Below are 25410 nucleotides of genomic sequence, written 5' to 3'. Positions count from 1 at the left end.
CCTCTTTCTTTAGTGATAGAAGCACATTCAGAAGCATTGCCATGGAAACTTGAGACATCCTCTATGCTATTCATCAGAGAAGATCTAGCACAGAAATATTTTATGATCTCTACAGCACTGAATACACACAGCAGTCAGCATAATGAAGTAAAATTAGAGGCACTAGTGTTGTGTGAGGACAGCAGTAAGGCATTCTTCAACCAAGCAGCCTGAACCTTGCATCACCTACAATGAGCAATAACTTGCTGTAAAGCTGGCAGGGAAAAGCAGTGCAGCACTGAGAGAAGCAAAGTGGTGTTTGAAGAATAAAACTATCCAGCCAAAAGGATGAAAGACAAAAGAGGCCATCCCAGCCTTTTCCCAAAGCTGATTATATCCTGCCCCTTTCCCTTCCCAGAGGTTACAAGTGCTGTTGCTACCAACTCCTTTGCAAAGCAGGATTCCTACCAGGCCCAGACATCTCCCACTTAACCCATGTCACAGCCATTGCCTACTTTAGAGACTACATCACATATTCCTCATTGACTTCCACTCAGCCTCTGCACCCAGGCACAATGCAGAGTGTTAGAGCATTCACTCCTGTACACACCGGCAGTCAGCAGTCGTCATCTCAACAGGCCACAAAGGCAGACAAGGAGATGGCTTTCAAAAACACGCTTTTGGCCTAGCAGATTCAGAGCCCAAGCCAGGGGCAGAAACAGGCACAAAACTTGTCTCAACTCTGTAAACAATAGGGCAACTTGGCTCCTAAAGCAGCACGTAACCCTGGAGCATCTTCTCTCTTTTTTTGACATGGCCCTGTAGTTAATCTGCCTCAGTTTGCCTCATTTGTTTGGTTTGGGATTTTTTTTTTTTGTTTGGTTTTTTTTTAATGATTCTCTTAGTCTTCAGCACCACTGAACTACTGAGAGATTTTATTCCGAGAGCTCAGTCACAGAAATATAACATGGCTTAATCCAGCTTAGCAAAAACAAACAGATCCACCCATCCATCTTTCACTGATGACCTGTGTAAAGCACGCAACTGACTATGGCTCCTCTCTCCCGGTTCCCCTGGGCTCCAGTCAGTCCTTTTAACAGCAGGATCCCAGCACCAGCAGAGGGGACCCACACCTCCACCCCCTGCCCTGCACAAGGAGGCTGCCTGTCACCAGCAATCAGGGGCTGCACTGCTTGTCCTTCTGTACATGCTGTATTATACCCCCTAGGTTCACCTTCCTCCCTTGGAGGGGGATAACCACAGATGTCCCACTTGCGACCAAGTTGGATTGCTTCAGCTCTTCCCTCAGACACAACCTCTCTTCATGGCAGAGAGGTCAGAGCTCTCCTTCCACATCTGTCATCACTGCCAGCACCAGTGCTGTTCTTCAGCTGCAGCTAATTATGAACATCAATTGTCTCTAGGGGCAATTGCAGCAAAGGCACAGCTTTTCAGTTTTACAACAAGGGCAGCTTCTCCAGTCTATTTTACATCCCCTGCCTGGCATTTCTCTTGTAAAACTGAAATGCCTTTAGCACTGCTGTCCTTTGGGATAGCGTAATTAATTATTCTAAGGTTAAGGAAAAACACTCCTTTTTATTAATGCTACACAGACAAGCTCTTCCCCTACACAGGGCTCCTTCTTGTAGATCTCCCTGTAAGTTAACTCTATGCAGCTCTTCAGAGAGCAAGCAGGGAATGAGAGGTAGTTGAGTTACAACTGAAGTCACCTATCCTCAAAAGGCTCTAACTGAGGGCTAATCAACCTCAGATAGATGCCTTAAAGAAAGCAAGCCACTACAGTCCAGGTAGTTTGTTTTTTTTTTGTCAAGTGTCATACAAGAACCCAAAGAGCTGGTAGTTCACTGCTCATCTAAGGGTAAAGACCATGGAGGAATGCCAGCGCATAGCCAGGCAGATGTTGCAAAGATAGGGCGCTTGCTCAGTACCAACAGCAGGCTGTTCACTCACACCTTCAGTTTCACGCAGCTGCATGAGCTTGGCTCTACTGAGTCTGTGACTCTGGACTAAGGAATGTCTCAACTGGACAAACACCACATCTGCTGCTGCCACAAGGTGCCCCAGGACCAGACCAATTCCCAATTTTACCGTCCAGCCGTAGCCGTGCCTTCTGCTCTCCGTTCCACCAGGGGGAGATCTAGCTACTTGGGAGGTTTACAGCTCTAGACAGAGAAATACATAGCCCGGGCAGAGGTGGTTGGGACTGGATACAGGACACAGAGGTCTGGATTCTTGAGCCTTGAAGGCCAGCAGGGAAGTCAAAACAAGGACTTAGTGACTTTCTCTCTATGAAATACTAAAACTCACTGACAAGATAGAAAAAGGCCAAGAATCAGCCCTACTTCCTCCTTGGCAAAAATCACATGCATTTCATTCTTATTCCCTCACTCCTTTCCTGGCAATTGGAAAGTGTCAGCAGAAGCAGTATGTAATCCTAAACAAGATCTCCATCTTTGAAGCCATAGCCCATATCGCATGACAAAGCTGTAACACCCAGTGATGACAATGATTATACACACTTAAATGTTCTATCAGTAACCTGCCACACAATCCAATTCTAGACTTACATATATTTTGCTGTATCTCCTGTTGCTGCAGGGTATATTGTCCAGTCTGCCACTGCAGAACAGGGGAAGGAAAATGAAGATTCAGGCAACACACTTTCTCAGCATCCAAGCCCTAAAAATCAGGTATGGAGTCAGTTTGAAATAAACTAGTTTGAAATAAAATGCACCGTTTACATGAAATCATAACAGAAGAGAGCCCAATGTGAATAATTTCCAACTGTTTCGCAATGTTAGGAGTCTTGGAACAAGTAACATTCCCTTAATCACCTAGCATTGGGATCCTGCTTTGAAAAGTAATACAACCTTCTGCAGAGGATGTGGCATGGACCTGTCTGTGGTAACATGAGCTCTGTAGTGACTCACATGGAGAGTGTGGCTACAGCTAAAAAGCAAAAACTGTGCAGTAAAGCCAGAGAACTTCTGAGTGCCAACTCTTTCATTCCCACTACTAAGGATGGCACTAGGAAGGTCTTCTGCAGAAGACTAATCTGGAAATGACTGGCAGGCCACAGAATTTCAGGCTGCTGGAAATCACCGAAAGGGAAACTGCAAAAGATCCAAGCAAACTGGGTAATGAACAGCTTACCCAGAACACAGAAGATGGCCTGCTGTTACTTCCACATGCTTTGCCTATGGGCTGCCCATACTGATGCTTCCAAATGGGATCACACTTGTGCCAGGCAAAAGAAAGACTTGTATAAAGAGGACAAGGATGGATTGCATGGTGGGGGCATGGAAAACTAGTGACTGTTTCTTACGGATATAATGTCAAGGATCCCAAAATAACATAGCTACATCCTGATCTGCCATCCTTCAGCAAGCTTTCTGTCCTCAGCTATTGGGGTACCAGCTAGAAAAAGAAAGATTTTCCAGAAGTTGGAATGGAACATTTACCCACCGACTGTACTCAGGGAGGGGAGGAAGCACTCCTGGTTAAATCCCAGAGCCATTCCATCTCCAGGCAGATATCCCCTGCACAGTTTGTACTGAGCAGAGCTGGATAGCGTGAACCACTCAATCAACTACTGATTGCCAAGAGCACACAGGCTGCAGGAGGGACGAGCCAACCTTAATTGGCCTTATCGGTGTAAATTAAACCGTACAACACACCCGAGCAAACAGTCAGTTCCTTTGGAGGAGCAGGCATGAGTTATTTTGCTGCAGCTATAAAGGAAACATTGCTGCTAGGACATGCCCCTGGAGTGACTGTGCTGCTCAGCTCTCCCGGTGCATTCCTGGGGTTGTTTAGCATGGACTCAGCTCCAGCCTTTCCACAAGCAAGAAGTCTGAACCCTGAATGCCATCTGCAAACACAGCCAGACTCCACCTCCTGCATGCCTGCAGGCCACCAGGTGTGGCCAGGAATGGCACAAGCTACACACTAAATACACCTTTGATGTGGAGCTGAAAGCATGTAGCCACAGGGCACGAACAGCACGCCGCCCGCCGCCGTGCTGACTCCCACTGCAGGAATGCGGCTGCAACCACAGGCCAAGGAAAGGCAAACACATTGCATTCCTCACCAGGCAGAGAAGGAAAACAAGTAGCAAGCCCACACACCCTCCCTGCTGACACACGCCACACTCCCTCCCCACACATGCCTGCATGGCCACTGTCAGGACCCCAACTAATGCTTCAGCCCCAAATTCATTTGCATGAGAGTCAAGTTCTCCAGGCAACTTCTTGAGCCCATTGGGACAAGAGAAACCGAGCAAGGCAGGAGAGTTCTTAATTGGGCACGCAAGCCACAGGGAGAAGAGCTGCCATCCAGGCTGGGAAGCAGCCACTGTCCAAGGCAGGAACGGTTCTGTGCACTAGCCCGGGAAGGGAATTTCCCTGGCTTTTCCTATAAGACAAGGGGGAAATACAACACAGACTTGTTGAGCTGAGGGGGCAGAGCTGAATAAGGACTTGACTTTGGGCAACAGAGGTGCTTGGAAGGATCCAGGTCTTCTATCCCCAGGAAACCATTCTACCTTAAGTCAAGTAGCTTCTCTGGGATGCAGGTACTTCCTCATTAACCCAAAATCCTTATGTAAATGCTTGTCTCCACTGCCCAGATCCACAGATCTGACCTTCACTGAACATCATTCTTCCCCTACAGCACTGACACCAGGTCATTTTGGAGATCAAGAGAAGAAAAACTTAATGTACAAATACGCAAGACATCAGGTAACCTCTTGTCTCAGAATCTCATAATTTTAGAGTTGGAAACAGATTCTATGCTCTAGTCAGAAGAAACATTATTCCTCCTTCATGCAGCACTCCTACAAATCCCAAAGCTTTCCAAAGAATTCACATTCTCAAATATGAAGTTACTCTGAATGGAAAAGGATGAGGATGCCTCAGATGTGAAACTGTCAGCAGAATTCTCAAGTCTATATTGTGAGCTCCCCACACTGTGAATCTGCACTTACTCTGTGGAACATAACTAACCGACAGCCCACTCCTAAAAACTTTAAAAATCCTTGGCCCAGTCGTAAGGGCCAACTCTGGAACTTAATAGCCAGTGCTCTCTGAGCACCAAACAGGAAAACCAACGCTCTCAAGAGCACTGCAGCAAGAATATATCTCACTTGAATGTAACAGACACAAAACAGTGTCAGAAAATGCAGAAAGAACCAATTACGGGCTGAAACACTGTAACCTCTGGGGAAGCTGAAAGGGGAAAGGTCAATGTAGCCATAAGCTCCAGAAACATACCGATTCATCTAGCAAGCTGCCGGAGCAGGGATGATTTATAAGGCTTGCGGCACAGCTGCTCCCCACCCCACATGTGCATTTCAAGGCCCTTACAGAGGGAAATGATCTGATATTAAGTAACAAGAACAGACCAAATGAGGTCCAGTAGACTTTCTCATGCCCGTTGAAATTCAAAGCCTCTGGCTACCTGCTCCCTTCAGTAACCTGCAGTAGCTCCAGTACTTGAAAGACTGAGGCATGAAAGGCCAAATTTACCAATAGATTTATATCCAAAGATATAAATAGAAGCCTGGCAGGATTTACAAAAGCACCCAAACAGATTAGGTGTCTAAATCACTGCATAGAGGAAAATGGGCTTCTCCCCTGCTAACCACTCCATACCTCTCCAACCCCAGCCACCACAAGAAAACCCATTTCAGACAGGACACAAGCCCCTGCTGTTCCACACATTGCCAAGGGCCATCCCTGTGCAATCCCTTTCGATGGTGACGGCACCCAAACTCCACAAGTCTCAACAGTGCAACCTTCAATGGCTGCAGCTCTCGCAGAATGTAGGTCTGCCTGTTTCCCAGAATAGGAGCTGTCTCTTCAGCCTCTCCTCTCCCTTCCCCCACTACATCTTCACTTTTCATAGACTTAATACTGTTTCAAGGTACCCTTATCCTGCCACCTGTGGGCGGGTGAGTGGGGGAAAGGGGCCCTTCATAATTGTAGTGTTGCAATCTGCCAGCCCGGCCAGGCAGCTTGTTCCCGCCTGCACTGCATTAAATACCTTATAACTGATTACACCCCCATGGGGCATGATTAGCAGTCTTCAGAGAACAAAGTCTACTTTCATAAGAATAAGAACAGACACGTACTGCTAACCTACTACACAGCTGGGCAGGTGAAGAAACAGGGAAGAAAGGAGGGTGTGTGGGGGGGAAGAGTTAACTGTACTGCTAACTGTATTCCTTCCCTCCCCTCCTGGCTGAGTTCAGACTTCTACTGCCCTGAACAGTAGTACCCCTCAGACCTACCCCGATTCAGGTAACATAAGCTCACAAACAAACTGCTGCCTGTGGAAGTCAGGCAAAGTCCTACCCTAGAGAGGCAGGGCCTCGAGGCAAGTGGATTGAGCTTTGCTCTGGGTGACAGCCATTCCTTCACACCAGTTCCAAGGAAAAGGGAAGGGTGAATTCCAACTTCAGTATTAAAAACAAGGAGAAGGAGGGAAAGCTCGAAATATGATCACATATCCACGCCCCTAACTTCTGTATACATCCAAAAAGTCCTAAGTAACAGGAAAACATCTAATTCAATCTGGAGGTTAACAGCTCTCCAGGTGATGATTTTTTTCTTGTCAGGAGAGAGGAGGTAGCAAACAGGAGGAAAGCCCTTTCCATCTGAGATAGGTAATAGGGATCCCCAAATACACACAGCCCATATACCTTGCCACAACAAAGAACCAGCTCAAAGGAAACTCAGCCAATCTGACATTAAATGACCTACAGCTCATTAGCAAAGTGCCTTCCAAATCTCAAAATGCCCACACAAACAGCCACAAATATATTCAGTGCTATCTGGCCTCCATCTCAGCAGAGCAGAAAGAATCAAACAGACTGTACATCCTTTCACCAAAAGCTGTAAGAAAAATGGAGGCAATTTCTGGACTAAAATAAGCCCAGGATGAACCCTTCCAGCTACTGTCTCCAAACCTACAACAGAAGAGTGCAGAGTGGAAAGCTCCAGGAAAACAGTCTTACTTGAGAGAGAAGCCCATGCGGCAGCTTCAACAAAATAGTAAGAAGTGTCCTAACTGTGCTATTTTGGAAACAAATCACCCGTTTTACCCAGAGCCCACTGGCTTTGCCCATGGTCCCATGGATGCTCACGGTACAGTCTGGAAGCACTCATGTTCAGCTGAGCATCTAGAGGAGATGGATACCTCACTGATACATTCCACATGGATTCTTACCCAACCCACCCAAGAAAGGATTCGTAAATGAGAAACCCACTCAGCTGAAAATGATCTACTTGTATCTGCTTTACTCAGCAGCTGCTCCTTCAGCCTGCACAGCGGAGATCTCTGAACCGTTCTGTCTAGTCCCATCTCTACGGCAGAATCTGCATATTCTCTTTATTACAGAAAGACTTGAAGGCATCAATTGACTTTAGGCTCTGATGTACTCACCATTGATGTAAAGCACCAATACATTTAGAGTTACATTACCAAACAGATTGTGCTTTCAGGGTTTGGATAAATGGGAGCTTTCACCATAAACACAAGTTAGTCATTAGAAGCTCCAGGAGGTAATTTAAATTATCTCTGCCAGCACAAAAATAGTTCTACTTTGGGAGTTGAAGTTGCAAAACTGTAATAAATCCAAGTGGCACAGTAAAACTTCTTATAAAAGCTTAAAATTAGTTGTGAAGCCCCAAATGGCCTTGCATATAATTTGATTCTGCTACCGTGGGCTAGCAAAAGGGAAACCACTCTTCACATTGTAAAAAAAGACCCAAATCTCTATCATCCTTCAGCTCCTAGGAGACAGAAGAGGTAGGCTTACATTTCATGTCTATATATATATGTGTAAAATACAAAGAAGTAATAAATATATAAATAAAATTTTAAACCCACAGAACTAACAATGACTTGTTCAATCCCACACAGCGCTGGGCAGCTATCAATCAGGCATCAGAGCTCAAATGGGAGAACTGCCATCCAACGCTCGCTCCTGGCTGCTGTACCCTCACAGATACCCTGCACCCACCCCCCATTCCCAGAGTAAACTGCCTTCCACCGCTGAGAAGCACTCCTGCTATTCTGATACCGGTATTCACCACCAGAGCAAGAGACCCTAATTTAGCCCCGCACGGGCCTTCTGCAAACTGCTAATCCCCACTACACAGCTGCTTTTCAAATGTACAGGCATGAGCAAACCGTAAACGATTTATGGCGCGTGGCAGGAAGACTCCTGGCTCCCTGCGTAGGCGGGGTTTTGGGACAAGATCATGCTTGGACTAATGTTTATATTGCAAGTTGTCAGTCAGGCACTAAATCATCTCTGGAGCTGCACAGGAATACAGCCCCATCCGGCTGGGGCCTTGATGACACTGAATTCTGCTAGAGCCATTTCACATACTCTTGGGGACCTGTTTGCAAAGGCATCACCTAATCATGGAAAAATGGATACACTTAAAAGTACAATCTACCAAAATTCTGTAGCCCAGCAAGGGTGATCTGCTTTCAGGAATCAAACCAAATTGGTATGAGATGTTTGCCAAAAATGATGCTCCATATTAGTCCTAGAAGAAATTGGACTGAGTGCCTACACAGACATCTAATTGTTATTAGATGGGCTAGAGTGTATCTCTAGCAAAATACAGTTACCAGAGAATACCCTTCTAAACAAAGTTTTCGTTTCCCAGTATTCACATAAATGTAGTGTAAGCAATGCTTAGAAATTAAATTCTAGGAGAGAAATAAAGATATTTTTCCCACTTTAGTGCATGAGACATTTTCTGCTTAGAAAAATAAATGCACTTAAAGGTGGGATGTAAGCTTGAAGTCCATTCTCAAGAAAGGTTACTTAAGACAGCTCCAATTTTAAGCACAAAAATAATTTTCCATCATTTTCTTTTTCCCCATTTGAAATGCTTTTCGTCCAATACACTGGGTATGGATTCTCCCACAGATAAAGGAGAAGGGAGAAGAGTTCTCAATAATGAAAAAATTATAAATAAAAATTCTCCAGGAAAAATCTCCGGAACGGTAGAATTAACAGCAATCACTATTCAGTTATGTGAGAGACACCAGATTTCAACTCATCTCCCTAGAATATTTTTAACCTTCCTGTTGGGCAGCAGCAGAGTTGTCACTAATGAACACTAAAGCTGCAGGAAAAAATCTGATTTAGGAGACAGAGCAGCAAGGCATCTTTGGGAATTGCAGAGAGCTTGTGTAGCAAGACATATGCAGGTCTAAAACCAGTTACTCTAAGTAGCACATGGCAAAATAATGGTCAAAAACCTTACAGCCACAACGATTATCTAATTATTATCTTGGGAAAATAACTTATATTCTTTTGCAACAAATGCTATAAAGTAAAACTCGCCTAAGGCTTTTTATGAGCCTATGTGTAACTTCTCAATAGTTACAGAGACTATCTCTATCCCTTTTGATTTCAGAACCATTTGTGCATGAGCGTTACATTGATGCAGCTGGACAGCTGAGACTTTAAATACAAGAGTAAGAAAATCCAGTTATGACTCCTACAATGTTGCCAAGGCCAGCTTTATTGAAGAGGTAAAACACAAATACAGAACTCAACCAAAGACACAGAAGTCACAGTGGGGCTTCCAGTTCTGAATTTGCTGACCCTTAAGAAATCAAAAATTTAAACCAGTTCTCTCTTGTTACCAGCAGGCTGATACTGTCTGCCTAAAAGACAGTCTAACCCTTGCAGGAAAACTTACTTTGCAATCCTGACCCATTTCACTTTATCAGCAACACAAAACTGCTCCGAAACTCAGTAACAGCTTTATTCACAGCTGTTAGTCCTGCCACAAAAGGGTTAAGTTGGGCCCTAAAGCACACGCTGTTCCCAGAAAAGCCCATAGGGCCCATACAGGGATCCTGAGGTTCACGTATCCTGCTTCTGGCCCTGAAAACACACACACACACACACACACACACACTCTTTCCTTCAGTTCCTCTTCCGTTTAGGCAAACATTATGAACACACAGCTTTTTATACACATCTTCATGCCACTGCTACTTACCTTTATTAGCCTATGCATCAAATGGAATTTATACCTACTTGCAGCACTGATGATTCTCCTGATCCTCATCAGATTGGACATGAGCACAGCACACAGACTGCATCTTCACAGACATTAGTACACCGAGGCTCATGCTACAACATACATTCAAGAACTCACTTGAACTCAGCCTTAAAGCCCTGCCTTTCAGACACCTTACAGACTAAAGTCCACAGCAAGACTGCAATGTGGAGAGGCCAAACTCCACACATTCTTTTCCTTCTTACAAGCAAAGAAAAGAAACACCAAATGCTTTGCCTGATCACTCAGCATGAAAAGATAATAGCTACACGTCTCCACATTCATCAGTAAGACAGTCCTCCTCTATGAAGCACACTATCTTTCCCCAGATCCTGCTCTTCACCAGCTTAAAATCCTCAACTACCAGGACTAATCAGAGCTGCTGCAGTGCTTTGTGGATTTGTTCTTTGGTTAGTGATTTGTTTGTTGTTTTTTTTTTCCCCTAATGCAGTTACCACAAAAAGCAAGGTCAGCAAGCAACCTAACTTAGCACATAAGTGATTGCCCCTGACACAGGCCAATACATTCAGGTGGTTTAGTAGACAGAGCAAGAAGCCTCAGTGGACAATTATGGAACACACTGCCCTTTCTTCAAACCTTTACCAGTTAAGAGATTGGATTATGTCTGAAAAATACACCTTCTAGAACAAGTTCTTTAGCTAAAGCAAGTCTGAACATTTCCATTCCTAAGTGCTTGATCTTTTCTGAATCCCGCTCAGCTCTTAGCCTCAGTGCTATTATGTGGTAGTGAATTTCCACAGATTAGACATCATGTGAAAATACTTTAAAATCATTATTCAGTTTGATGCCTATCAGTTTCACTGAATTGCATTCACCTCAACTGAAGAATACATTCCAGCTCCTTCACCCCTGCACAGCAGTCTTCCTCAGGCTTGGCACCCAGCATTGTTGAAAAGCAGAGGAAAACTGAGCCCACCCAAGTGATGCTTATACTGCATTCCAACCATTGCAAAGCTATTTTCACACTCCTACATGGTCTTCCGCGCCATTTCCTTTCAAAGCGCAGCTCCCAGGAGGACACTCCGGAGAGGGTGGCTCATGTCATTCCAACTATGAAACATCCTGCAAGCTGCTGCTTTTGGCCCTCATTGTCTGAGCATATTTGGAATAAAATCATACACGAACATCCTGACAGTGAAAAGAATGGTTTCCAAATATGGAGCAAACAAAACAGCAAAAAACATAAAATTTTCCTGGAGGTCAAAAAGATTCAGGCAAGGTTAGACATGTGAGCAAAACAAGCAAATAGCTCCTGGGAAGGCAAAAATGGTAAGGTCTCAGAGTGCCCACTTGCCTTGAACAAGGCAGGGCCCAACTTGCACTCCACAGCAATTTCACCATGCTAGAGAATACACAGGACAATGGATCACACAGGGGTCTGCTTCAATTTGAAGTCATAGCTGGAAATATCATTTTCATCTCTTCTCCACCAAGCTTTACTAAAGCATTTCACACCACAGTATCCAAGCATATAGACACGTATGGGTTCATCCTCAAATCCCCAGTAAGACTGGTGTTAATCATACTTTCCAACCAAAGAATGAAGAGTGAGAAACAGTAATGATCTGACAATAGATCTGTGGCAGAAGTTAGGTATCTCCGACCACAGTGTCATCCTTCCCCTCTAACCAGCTGTAAAGGTATTTCAACTTTAAAAAGTAACATTCTTCCTACTACAGTTACAGACCCAGCCAATCTAGATCTAAGGAAAAGCCCTCAGGTAGGGGAACTGGCAGGGAAACAGGATGGATGATTTCATGCCCTAAGGCATTAGACCTGTTCGCATAGGTTACACACATAGTTCCTTTGCAGTCCTGCGTAAAATGAATTTCAGACAGGATCATATTTACCTAGTCACTAGTGATTTGAAATACACACAGCTGGCATGAATGCCAACAAGCACGCACTCTCTCTGAAGCTCAGGGTGTCACACAGAAAGCAGATATCTTCCCAAGCAAAGCCTTCAAGCAAGGAGATAAATATACTCAATTTCAGGACCTTAAATTTACTCTCAAAGTATTAATCAAGTCAAACAGTCAAGAAAATCTGCTCTACTATGACAATTCCAGATCCTGACAACCCCAGTCAAAAGAGCAGCAATGAATCACAAAGGTGTCAAGCCAGGTCCTCATTTATTAGCAGAGGAATCCCACTGTCAATCTCTATCACATGGAGGTTCATTTAAGACCTCTACATGTTGTACTTCTCCCAGCAACCCAAAAGGCAGAGTTACCAGCCACCACTACTTTACTGTTGTCACTCTGTGCTGGAGAAGTGAGGCCCTTGATAACAAATACACAACACAGTTAATTCATCAGAACCTAACATCCAGAACTGTTTCTTGCATCTACGTTGTAGATGTGCTGATACATGGAAATCTCAGAATCCAGTTTTCAGTGGATTCTCCATAAAACATAGCAGACATTCTAACAGGTTAGGGAGCTCACCTTCAGAAAAACCATCAGCCTCCAAGACTCACAAACATGAAATCAACTACCAAAAAACACAGTTACATTTGACTAAAACTCATTTATTTTGCTACTGCTCAAACAGCATGGCTTTCTTCACCTTTTTAAAAAACACTTCATATGCCACACCAGCTGCTACAAGCCCTTTCTCCAAGCCAACTCAGTACCACTCAGACCAGCACACCAACCAAAAATCATTCATCCCATCTGACTTGATTTTTTCTGCTCTGGGACAAAAAGCAGGCAGACTTGCAAAAGACTACACCTCTTTCAAGGCTTCAGTCTATCTCCCTGACAAGCTACACCACAACTGTATTTAGAGTGGATGGTGGAGATAAGAGTTGAGGGTTTATTGGCTGCAAAGCAAGTGACTTACCAGCAGCCAACAAACAACTTGAAACAGAGTGGAAAAGCACAAAAGGTCATCTTTAGTTCAGAAAGCTGATTTGGAGAGTGAAGAGGCAACAGGTCTTGGCAAGTAACTCATCCCCTCCTGACCTAAAGCCTTGTTAATATTAAAGACGAAGATAGCCATGGGCTGCACTTTGGAACTCCACTGGCCCTGCTGAAATGCATTCACAGGATTTCAAGAGCACTGGGTGCCTGGGAAGGAATAAAAAACCCCTCCTGATAGCACAGCTAAGACCTGTGGTACCTTAAATGCTGCTTTAACACCCAAAAGTTAAATCATACTGTATGGGAAGCACTGCTGGGATATAGGTGCTTTCTGCAGTGATTCACTAAGAAATGAGGATGAGAGAAAGGAGCTGTTCTAAAGGTGATCTGACAGTGTACAATCAAAAGACCAGATGCTGGGTACCAAACAAACAACTGCTCCTCTAAACTGGATCTCAACAGTGACTTCAGGAGAGGACAGAAAGGTACATCTGCACCACCTACCATGGGAACAGTTCAAATTCATGTGATAAAAACAATGTGGAGGAACAAATATACTGATAGAACAGAGGATCACTAGAATCACCTAACTTTGACATTGCAATTATTGCAAGAGCAGAATCATCAGACAGGATTTCATTTGGCTTATGGCTGGGCAGACCTCTAATGAATTATACAGACAGCATGGCTACTTTGGCACTGATTGAGCGCATTTAAGACTGCTTCTCCGCATGGCATGGCACGTCAACAGCACTGACTTACATCTTTAATGGAACTTGTCTTCCCAGAAGCTCTTGCTGAATTTCTCAGGGTCACTCCCATTTCACTGATACCCCTGGCCTCTCAATTCTGGCAACACAGACCTACTACGATGCAGGGAACACCACAGAGAGAGACAATTTTCTAGGTATGTGGTTCACATATTCTCAAAAAATTTGAGTAGTGGTATCAAAAGACCACAGTCTGACTCACCATCTGCTCGTTCCAGGCTTTCTTACCTGCTGTCTGATGCTTCAGTAATGATTCACTGCTTCATCTTATGTAGGCCCTTTATCCCAGTTCCTTCTCTGAATCTGTAAAACAGAGATGCATAGCTCTGAAAAGCTTTCACTGGCACAGAACTACATGTGATCTACATGTGATGGATGATTCTTTTCAGTGGACAAGATCCACCTGGCATCTCTCACATCTAGGTCACTCTCAGTCTTGCCAGATTTGTGGATCATTTGCACACCCTCACGCCTACCAATGTAACCTCCAGCGCTTCTAAAAATCTGTGTATTAGCACCCAAACTTTTACTCTGCTCTATGCAGAGTGCTCAAGCTCAGAGCCAGACGTAGTTCAATATTTACCATTCACCTGTTTTCCTTTCAAGTCTCCCCATGTTCCCAGAGGCTGCCCACTAGTTCTACAGAGGGAAGCATCCCTTACACTAGAGAGGATGCCCAGGTTGGTAGAGAATTTCCCATTAACCCCTACCCAGTCTGACACCAGAAGAATGCTGATTCTTCCCTTCCAACCCTGCCTCTGCCAGTTACACTCTGGTTCTTTAACACACGTGCTGGCCCAGGCTTGTTCCACTTTGCAGCTCCTACTCCAGCAACCCTCCCTGCACAGATATTGCTCTCTCATCCCCCACACCACCTAACTCCATCACTCAGAAACGGCTACACGCTGCGTGGACCAGCTTCTGCCTGCTGATTCCCTGCCTGTGCTGCTCCCTGACACAGGTCTCCCCCCGGGAGGGAGAGCGCCGTAATCCCCTGATGGCTGAGGCAGTGGCACCACCGCCCCTCCCAGCGGGGACCGTCCCTTCCCCGGGGCTGTGCCTCACCGCCCTCCCGCTCGCGGCCCCCGCCCCAGCTGGCTGACCCCCCTGCCCACGGTGCGACCCGCCCGGACCCGCTGGCCTCGGGGAACTCTGCAGCTCCTCGCCACACACGTGAACAGAAAGGCCCACCCCCCTCGCTGGGCGCCCCCGAAGCCCGCCCGGGAAGGCCGGAGAGACCCGGGGGCATAGGGGGCCCCGCCCGGGGCTTGGTCCCCAGCCGGTCTCGTTCCCCGCTCCCCGCCCCCGGAGCCCCAGCCCGGCTCTGACCCGGTCGGGCTCGGCTCCACCGGGGGTCCCAACGACTTTGCGGCCGGTTCGGCCCCGGTTCGGCCCCGCCTCGGGCCCGCCCCAAACTTTGCCCCCGCCCGGCCCCGGCCCCGCGCTCTCGCCTCAGGCCGCCATTTTGCCGCGGGGCACGCCGGGTAATCCGGCGGAATCCCCACGTCGCGGCGCGGCTGCGTCATGGAGCGGCACGCGCGGAGGGGCGGGGCGGGGCGGGGCAGCGCTGAGGGGCGGCGGGAGCAGAGCTGTCAGGGACCGAGCCGGGTCGGGGAGAGCTCCTGCCCCTTCCTGCGAGCCCCCTGGACTGAGAAACAGCCCCACTGCCTGCGGCAGAGCCCAGCCGGCCGCTAGGGAAACACACACTCAGCCGCGGGACCAGCTGGAGAGCGAGGGACACGGGTAGAGTAGTAAATGGAGAAATCCACCCAAACGCCCTCCAGGACAACTGTCTGCTGCTTCAAGGAGAGGGGCTGAGGACAGTGTGTGCCAGTCAAAAGCTACTCAAACTCTTGACACAATGTGGCAATGTGCTTTGGTATTCATTTGCAAAATCTTCCACTGTGTTGTTCTGGTCTTCAGTCTTTGAAAAGTCCGTACATTTTAATTTCTATCTAAATCATCCCGTTTGTTCCACTCTGAGCTCAGACAGGTACTTTTGCCATTGCTTCTCATACCCTGTGCATAGACTTACTCACCCTCTGCTTCCACTTCCTGTTATCCTTTCTTTCACAAACTTCTCATTAATTGATGATTTACACAGTAAATTATGGAGCCTAGTTCAGGGGAAATTTGCCCAGTTCAGAAAAGCCCTGAAAGAATTTACATGTTGTTCTTCAGTGTACTACATTTCCAAAGCCTTTAGATTTACCTTCAGGTAGTAGCAGGCTCAAAGTGCTGCAGACTCTGCCCAAATGATCCCCTGTCTTACACAATAAAGGACAGGTGCTCAGCAAGGACCTCGCTTCCGTGACCTTGGGAATATTGTGCGAAAACGTCTGCTGTGCGCCCAGCAAGTGCCGTCTGCACCACACTGCGCGTCAGCCAGGGATATTTCAAGAAAGCCTTCGGTACTTGTGCCCCCATAAATTCTCCAAATCCTCCCTGTGCCGGAGTCAGATAACAAGCAGAAGGACAATGGCTCCAAGAATCCAGGCTGCCCATCTGCTCTGCACTTCCAGATTCTTGCTTCCACAGCGCCAGCTGATGAAATTTTCATAGCTGATGAGGTTTCTCATTTCCACTGGGCCTTGCTGCCTTGGAGCCTTCACAGTTGTGGTCTGTTCAGGTTTCCGTGGGTGAGCACTGATGGCAGCAATGATTAGACTACTTTTCTTTCTTATAGTGACTTGTCTGAGTAGGATCTTCAAGCTTTTTGCAAGTCTAGGTGAAATAAGCCCTGCAGGAAGGAGAGAGCCTGATTTTCAGGTGGCCTCGTCATTTACTGCTTCCATTAAACTCAACTCTTCTCAAACTCAGATCTCAAGGTCAGACTGCTAAAGGGAGACAGGAACTTGACTTGGGCTGGCGGAGCACCGGTCACCTGCTCTGAGCGCCAAAAAAACTCTCTTTCCTCAGATCCCAAAGGCCTTGATTCCCAATCCTTCTTCCTCTCTACATACATCCACCCTGCCTTCCCCCATATCCTGTATGCGTGTGAGCTGGACCCACCATTGCCCTGAGCCCAGAGCTGTGACATGATGTGGAAGCATGACGTTAGGTTACATTATATTCATTTATATAACACCATTAATACCAAAGTGCTGCTCCCTGCTAGAGCCAGTTGCTCGCTAAAGCCTCTGAAGTTCAATTAACAAGCACCAGGTAATCTAACACTTGACTGCCAATAATCCTTTTATTTTAAGGGGCCTCTGGCGGATGTAAAGCCCTCAGCAAACAGTCCTGGAAGTACATTTGAGATTCTCTCAAATACCAGCTGAATTTATGACCCTTAGTGAAGAGCAGGGAGGAATCTCTTCAAAATACTTTCCAGCTGGCAGCACTTTATATAGACACTTGTAACTGAATAAAAGGAACCCCTGGAGGGGCAGGTGCCACCCTGTGGAGGGAGAAATCCCTCTGAAGCGCCTATGCTCTTGGGTAGTGAAAAAGGAGATGCCAGAAATAATGTCTCCCCACCAGAAGAAGGCAGTGCAGGCTTGGTCCTCTCAAGTTTTCCATCAAACCTGGTCAAGTGGGAAAGATGGCGGGTGCTGGATGACCCCTTGGTGGCTGACTTGGAGATTGTCACCCGCCTGAGAGAAGAGTTGCATGAAGTGATGTTTTCTCCAACTTGGATGCTGCAGTGCTGAAGGGACTCTTAGGAAACACTTGCCTGCTCTGCTGCTTCTCTAACTCCAGTTGCACAGAGGATTCCCCAGCAGACATCAGCTGGGAAACCCTCAGAGGTAAAAGAGGTTTCAATGGATGGGCTGAGCCCACTGAAGGAAAAAAACCTGAGATTTCTTTTGAGCAGAGTTTTCACTCTGGGATATGCCAATACAAGAGGAGCTCAGCACCCAAAACGAACAGCATTTCAGGAACAATAAGATCAGTGAAACACTGCCAGCCTGGGACAGTCAAACAAGTCTGTGGATGCCGAATTGGACAGCCAAATGCATTCTGCCAGTATGCCTGGAGCATACACCTACCAGACAAATACAACCAACCTGCCAATAAACCAGTTGCTAACAACATACCCACGTGTACAGTTCAGTCCACCCCACTACATAAGAGTGAGGGCTTGGACTCAATTTTGAGTTTGATAAAGATTCAACACTCAAAAAACCACTGGAGTCTTTTCACAAACAAACACATTCCCCCGCATCAGTGGCTGAAGTATAAAACAGTTCTGACCCATCCCAACCCAAAGCATTGTTTGTCTCATGGGACTGCCCAAAGGCCTCCATCGTGGTTGGGATGTAGCTGTGCTGGGCACTGCAGAGAAAGACAAGCACACACAATATCCTGCCCTCAAGGCTTGAATCTCTGAATCTCTTGAATCTCTTTCAAAAGCACCTCTGGAAACATGACATGGAAGACAGAGGCAGAAGTGGGGAACAATGACAAAAATCCGCTCTTGAAGCACCCCAGTGCTTGGCACAGCTCAGTGATTTCATGCCATCCTGGGGTTTGAGCAGAGCGTGACATGCAGCTCACACTGGTATTTCAGACATACATGGGGACACTTTCTCCCAGCCTGTATGCTTGAAAAATGTGCTGCACATCAATACTTGCCCATTACAATTGCTGCCTATGCATGTCTTCTACATATTTATAAATGTGTGTGTAGAAAAATAGAATAAAATAAATATATATATCAGTGACCCCTACTGGCCATTTCTAACTAGCCACAAAATTATGCAGCAACAGTGAGCTCTTGCCTCTTGCCCAGGTGCGGTATTTCAGTATGTGGCACAGGGCACAGAGCCTGGCAGAGGTGCATTTGTGCTCTTTGCACTCACTTCGTGCTGGCTGCATCACTCCTGGGGGCAGGCAGCTGAAATAGGGATTTTCTGACCTCAAGTATTTGTTTGTGGCATCCCACTCATTTCTCTGCTCACCACCAGTTCCATGCCACGATCCCAGCTTTTGCACTGAGCCGTGTACACGTGCCTCTACTCTTACTCTGCACAGTTCCAGGGCTCTGCAAGGGACTAGGTATTGGGCTGTGACCTTATACAGGGAAATTTTTCCAGAAAAATTCAGTTCCCAGCCCACAGATATCTACACCACACCACAGCTCCCACACCACAGCTTCCATACCACAGGTCCCACTGCTCCTCGAGGTCAGCTCCTTACAGAAGGAGCTGGCCCAGCACTGCACAGTTTCTTCTCTCAGCAGCCTCACCTGAGCCCCACCAACGCTCTCTGTAAAGTCTTTACCCCAAAGGGTGCAAAATCCAGCATGAGTGCTGCTGTGCAGCCGAGACTGAAGGACCCTCCTGTGCCAGTGATTTGCCTTGGTGAAGGAGTGGAAAGAATGTGCCTGACAGGCAGGATGGCTGCTCCAATACAAGGCAAAACTGCATGAGAATCAAAGGCTGGAATCACGGTGTCAGCCTCAGACCAAGACTCAAGGGGCTCTGCCTCCCTTCCCCTTTGCCAAAACTTGTTTAGCTTGTCATGCTAATAAAGCGTTTGAAATGAACTGAGTTAAAAGTATGTGGAGGGGAAGGGGGAGGATGTCTCACTGGAGCACACAGGGAGGTGGCAGAGGCTTAGGTGTGACACCAGCTCTCCTTGGCGTGTGCAGGCAGACAGGGCTTCATCCATCCCCTTGCTCACCCGTGTGCTAAGGGGAGGACACCACACACTGGGATGTGAGGGTTGGCATTTCACCATGGTGCGCAAATGGGGAGGGAGGCAGCTGATCCCCCATGCCCACTCAGGCAGAGCAGGCACTCAGGAACTCCTTCACAAAGAGACACTTGGCTGTGTGTTGTCTCCTGAAGAGCCCTTCTGTGTGCCTAGCACGCGCCTCGAGCTCACAGAGACTTTTCTTTTGTGAAATCTGCAGCACTGCTCTCCCTGTGCAGCTCTTGTTGTTTATAGGGACGGGTCCAGGCAGGCCGGGGAGGAATTACCTTTCCCTAGGACACGCTTGGTGCTTGGCTGAGCACACCGTTTCTCTGCTTCATGGGAGCTGCTGAAGGCCAAGGAGACAGTCAGTCTACAATTAGCCTCCCTCCCAACACTCGTCCACATCCCCTGGGGCTGCTAATTATGGACTCCTCTGCAGCCAGGGTTCAAGTCTTTCTAAGCACAGGCCATAGTTTCATAAAGTGACCTTGAAATTCTCTGCAACAGGTTCTCCTGCCAGGTTTCACTGCAAACACCGAGATATGCCATCCTCTGTAAACACCCAGGAGCAAGCTCAGAGGCAAGCACCGAGAAAGCACAAAAGATTCTCTTCAAGAGTCTCCCGCTAAATGCTTGCATGCTGCTGGTGAGATTAAGAGGTTTCATTGCTAGAGCTGCCAGCTGGAAAGGTGAAGGGAGACCGCATAGCTGGAGATGGGCTTCGAGGCACCCACGGGTGTATGCCAGCAAAGGGAAAACCTGGCAGGCATCTCCTTCCCACTCCAGTCCTTCCAGACCTCCTCCTGGCAGCAGGAGGCAGGTGGGGGCAATGGGTACACCCCCTGAGATCAGTGCCCTTGGGAGAGCTCTGCCATTAGCTGTTGTATATGCACACAGAGGGAAGCCAGAAATCACAGGGCAAAACAAGATCCTACATCTACTCATGAACTCATGGGGGTTCTTTGAAGGAGGTTTACTCAGCCTTTTGAGTTGTGGGGGCACAGGTAATACCTCTTCTCTCTAACTGCCCTCCATATATACCTCAATCTCTCTTCCCTCCTCTTCAAGTCTAAGTCTTCTTCCTCCAGTATTTAATCTCTCTTTTCAATTTTTTTCCCCTGGTAGCTTTGTCTTGTCTTGGATTGAAGTGCTGAGGGTGGATTTGAGGAATCTGTATCTCAAAATAACGTGTGACTTAAGCTTACTTTTGCTGCTACTCACAGCAGGTTTGAAGGCTGTCAGGTACTGAACTCAAGTCCATTACAGTGACACATGCATTCTCCCACACTCAGAGGATCTGTTTTAGTGTAGCAGTCCAGCAGACAGTCAGATCTTGGTTAGTTCCAGCAGAGCAGCTGCCTGGAGGCCAGTGCTGAGTGCAGACCACCCTTCAGGAAGCAGCAGCCCTGACGGTGAGGAGCTCACTGAAGCTGGCTCTGAGGGGAGGAGAAGCAAGCTGATGATCAGAGGTTTGGACGGAGGCTGACACTTGGCTTTGAACACCCAGGAATCACCTGTCCAGGACATCTCGCTGCAGCACCAGAGCATCCATGCAGTTCATCCCACCTTGGCCTCGGTGATGGTAAGTGTATGCTGTGCCACCCCTCTGTCCAGTGGGTAAGTACAGATGGTGCCTTCCCAAGCCCAGCATCCTTCATCTCCCAGAACTGGGTCTGCATGGCTCAGGGAAAGGTACAAACATTGCCCTGCACAAAATTACTGAAGAATCTGCCCTTGTAGAAAGCTGCTCCTTATTCCATGGCCTGGAACTCATCTTCAAGGCCCTGGAGCAAGAGGGTTTATAGCTCTTTGGAGTTCCTTCCTATTTATTCTCATTGTCTATATAAACATCTAGTCAGGTTTTTTTTTAAATGAATGCCTTTTCTTGTTACCCGGTGGCAATGAGTTCTCTGGATCATCAGTGTTTAGGATAAAAGTAATTCTCCCTGTCATTCATTTTGATTGCACTTTTTTGTCATTTTGCCTCATGGCCTGGCAGGTCACAAAAGAAGCAAATAAAAGAAGATCATGCCAAACCTAGGCAGTGTTCCCAGAGACTCTAGTGTCACAGGGACTGTGACATTGGACTCAGGCAGCATTCCTGGAGGCTTTGGGAAAACACAAAATACATCTTGGGATAGCCCAGGGTGGCTACTCTTAGTGCAGTACTGGAAAATAGGAAGATGAATCCTAGGGCAGCTCTCTTTGACTGAGGCACCCCTTGCAGAGCCAGCAGGCTAAGGGAATTGGGTACTTCCCTCCCTAGTGGCATTTCTGGTGGTCTCAGCCACAAGACCTAGAAAGATTTGAAGAGTTTTTGGAGGCTGAACTGCACTTTTGCCCCAGAGAGCAAAACTTGAGGCAGGGTAACACAGGATAGATTCACCAAGACCACAGCTTGTCCTTTTCTCCATCACTCCCCAGATAAGCCACCTGCCCTGCTGTTGAGGGCATGCATTGTTGTCTGCCAGTCTGGCCATGCTCCACAGTATGGCAGAGCATCAAGATGGTGCAAATTGAGAGAAAAGAGCCAGGAGGTTTTCTACCTTCCACTTTCACCCCCTTGCTGCTTCACTTTTGCCTGCCCCCTCCACTTCCCTGCTGAAGGCACAAACACCTACTGCCCATGGAAGCTATTTCTAAGCAATCCCGGGCATCTGCGGAATGAGGCTCCGAACAAATATCGGAGCATGTGTGTGCAGAGAGTGCACACACATGCACACACACACACACACACACAGAGCCACGGTGCTGCTGCAAAGTCAAATATAGACCTTGTGGAAGGGGAACAATGGCTGGGGTTGGGTTACATGGCTGTAGGGCCAGCGAGCTGCTGTTTGTTGTGGGCTGGGGTGGAATTGGAAAAGCAAGGGGGGTGGGATGGGGGAGAACATTTGTTTTAACCTAGAGACCCCGGGCTGGTGCTGTGTGTAAGGCAGAGAGGGTGACTCGGAGCAAGAGCTGAAGGGGATGAGTTGACAGCTAAGAGTGTTTGCAGTCTTTCTCCAGCTTGTTTGTGCTGCTTTTCTGCCTTTCTCAAGGAATTGGAATGAGCAGCAGGGGTGAATTTATCTAGGCTTCTGCACAGGGAAGAGTTTCTGCTCTGGAGAAGGCTTCTTGGAGGAGGAGAAGAGGCAACATTACCTGTTTTCTCAGCCCAGCATCCACTTCTTGTCCCTGATGTCTGGCTGCCTCCAAGGTGCAGGTTCCAGACTCCGGAAGAAAGGGAAGCAGCTTCAGCTGGTTTTGACAGGTAATTTCTCCCTCTGTCTGTGAGCGGTGATGGTGTGTTGGGATGACAGCAGGGGAGGGAGTCTTTGTCTGGCATGCATTTGAGGGGAGACCATGGCAAGAAGTTGCTCCAGTTCCCACTCCAGGTCCCTGCTTTGTAGGATTTCCTTCACTGGAGGGAAAAGCTCTGGAGAGACTCTAATGGGTAGGAAAAAATCCTTCCTAATTCTGACCCAGCAGCTGTTCCATCTGAGACGCCTCTAGGGATGGCATTGCAGGGATCAGAGTCTAGTAGAGCAGGGTCTAAGCCAAGCACGGGAATCCCCTCAATGCCTATTTCTTGGGTCTACAAATAGAGCTGCTCTGATTAACTCATACTGGGCAGTCCACGGACTGACAGAGCAAGCCTGAGACTCAGGATTGTGCCTGGGGATGGGACAGGAGCTGTTCAGTGTGGAGGAAGGAGTGCACTCAAAGTTCACATTGCTTGGGTCCCCTCTTCCTCCTCTGTATTCCCCTGTTTTACTCCCATCCATCCCTGCCTGCTTCTGTCTGTGATATTTACATGCAAAGCCAAACCTCAAATGCCAAAACACATTTCCTCAAATATCTCACCTTCTGAAAGTCCACCCTGGATTTTGTTCTTCAGTCCCCTTCCTCGGAGCTCAGATCCTCAGCAACCAACTTTACCTCCTCAGCCTGAACAACCCTTACTTGGCAGCACAGCTCTCACTTCCAAGAGAAGCAGCATGGGGAGAGCCACGTGTCCCGTTCTGCTGTCTGTAACCTAAGCCCATCTCCCTCTCTCTCAGTGCTCCTGCTGTGGATGCAGATACTCATGGACATCAGCATATGTAGGGGTCCCTCTGCAGGGTCCCTTCTATCTGCCCATTCAAATGAACACACGGCATCCAGAGCGTTTGCTTAGCACGTTTAACCAAGTGAGGTTTAAGAGCACTTGGGCATGGCTGTGCAATGATGTGGCTGTGCAGCACAGTCAAGACCAGGGCAGATGCCAACAGAGGAGTGCAGGACCAGGTGAGGAGGTTGCAGGAGGTGTTCTATCTGACACAGCTAGTGAAGGTGATAGGATTTCAAGGAGAAAGTGAGAATGAGGCTGAGGGTCAGCCTACACTCAGTGTTGGAGGTGTTTCCAATAAACCCTTGGCTTCCAGCTGTGACTGGCAAAGAGTGCCAGGCAGGATGCTGTGAGTGTCAGAGGAGAAAGATGGATTCTTCCAGGTCCTAGAGCTGCAGTGGCAGAAGGAGAGGCTATCTGGTTTTAAACCAAGTACCAGAAGCTGTGCTTCACCCTCAGCCTCCCCCTCTCTTTTTTGCTGTAAACTCCAGACATGGTAGGAATCATGGCTCGAAAGCAGGCTGAGCTGGCTGTGACAGATCAGGGGATGAGAATGGATGCAGAATCACAGGCAGCATCTCAGAATAGAGCTGGTACACACCTGTCTCATAAATACCTGAAGAACTGATGGAGCAACCAAGCAGGAGGTTTGGACTTCTCTGTCCCTTAGGGGAATAGTTACATGGGGTGATGGAGACGGGAGGTAGAAGGCAGGGAAAGGAACTGGCTGACAGGAGAGCAGGAAAGATGCAGGAAGGAGGTAGCTCACTCAGTCATGTGCTGTCCAGGCCTGCCACAGATGAGCAAGCAGAGGTCCATGCTCAGAGCTGGCAGAAACCTTGGCTTTGATGGGGTTGCTGCCTTTTGGGCTGTCACAGGGTCCTGGGGCCTGCAGAGCCACCCACGGCTGCCACAGGGTGCTGACAGGGCTGTCAGGAACTGCAGAGCGCCAGGTGTACTGGAGAAGGTGAGAGCAGGGATGGGTTGAGCTTTTTCTAGTGAAATGAGATGGTGTGTGAAAGCATCCACTAAGTGCTTGTAGGACATGGCACTTCTTCCCTCCTGCTAAAAAACAGCAAACCTGCTGGGATACAGGGGTAGAAAATGGCTGATGTAAACTTGTCATCTAATTAAGGATGGCTAGGACCTTTGAAGGTGACAGATATGATCTTGTCAAGTAGCAGAAAGGCCATGCAAGGTGAGGAGAAGAGTGGGCAGCTGTTCCTTCTGAAGATGTGACAGCCCTGACCCTCTCCCACAGTTGCCTTATTGATCCTTATTGTCCACTGAAGTGCTGGTGTCCATGGTTTGTGAGTGGCAGCGAGAGAAATGCTGGAGACCACAGCTTCTCCAGATGGCTTCTGTTTTGTGGGGTGACCACTCCACGTTGAACCTTTATTTTAAGGATGGGGGTTCTGACCCAGTTTATCGAGGAGGTGTGTTAGTGGACCCCGGGGACATCAAGGAGAGACTGCAGGAGGCGTTTCCTCTTATTAGTATTATTTCAGGTAATCTCAGCAAAATGAAAGCTCAGATCATCACCCACGGGTGTCTGAGAGGGGCGCCAGGCTGGGCATCTCAGTGTCCCGCGGTACCGAGCCCTGCCCAAGCGATAGGGGCGAGCGCTGCAGCCCTTCCCGAGCCCCAGGCGGGGGTCTCCCCAGCAAGACCGCGCCCCTGCGAGGGGCCGCCAGCCCGGGACACCCTTCCTTCCGTGCTCTACCAGTCGGTGCTGGGGGCTGGGGCTGCTGAGCCCCCTCGGGGCGGTGTGGGGCGGGTGGGCCCGAGCGGGGTTCCCCCCGGCCCCGGCGGCGGGAGCAGGGCAGGGGTGAGCGGGCAGGGCGGGCCGGGTCGGGGGCTGCCTGCGGTTTGGGGCGGCGGGAGGCGGGATGTCCCGGGGAGGGAGCGGGGATGTGCAGGCACACGCA

At 48.0% G+C, this 25410-nt stretch overlaps 1 protein-coding gene across 4 annotated transcripts in view; it reads right to left on the bottom strand.

The window, feature by feature from the left end:
- Positions 1 to 15252, bottom strand: part of TJAP1 (tight junction associated protein 1) — a 40436-nt gene extending 25184 nt beyond the window's left edge. For 2 of the 4 annotated variants that reach the window (XM_085055287.1, XM_085055289.1), the window contains exons 1-2: positions 15079 to 15251; positions 13978 to 14052 (exon numbers count right to left, since the gene is read on the bottom strand). The gene's annotated coding sequence lies outside the window, so the exon portion shown is untranslated. Of the gene's footprint in view, positions 1 to 10072; positions 10185 to 13977; positions 14053 to 15078 lie in introns of those variants that run through there. The other 2 variants (XM_085055291.1, XM_085055288.1) reach the window with 2 other exon arrangements.
- Positions 15253 to 25410: the final 10158 nt, after the last annotated feature.

The sequence above is a fragment of the Lichenostomus cassidix genome, chromosome 3 (genome assembly GCF_008360975.1).
Source record: "Lichenostomus cassidix isolate B80296 chromosome 3, HeHo_3.0, whole genome shotgun sequence".
NCBI lineage: Eukaryota > Metazoa > Chordata > Aves > Passeriformes > Meliphagidae > Lichenostomus > Lichenostomus cassidix.
Note: the sequence above shows the minus strand (reverse complement) of the source record. Positions and strands in the feature narration are given on the sequence as shown.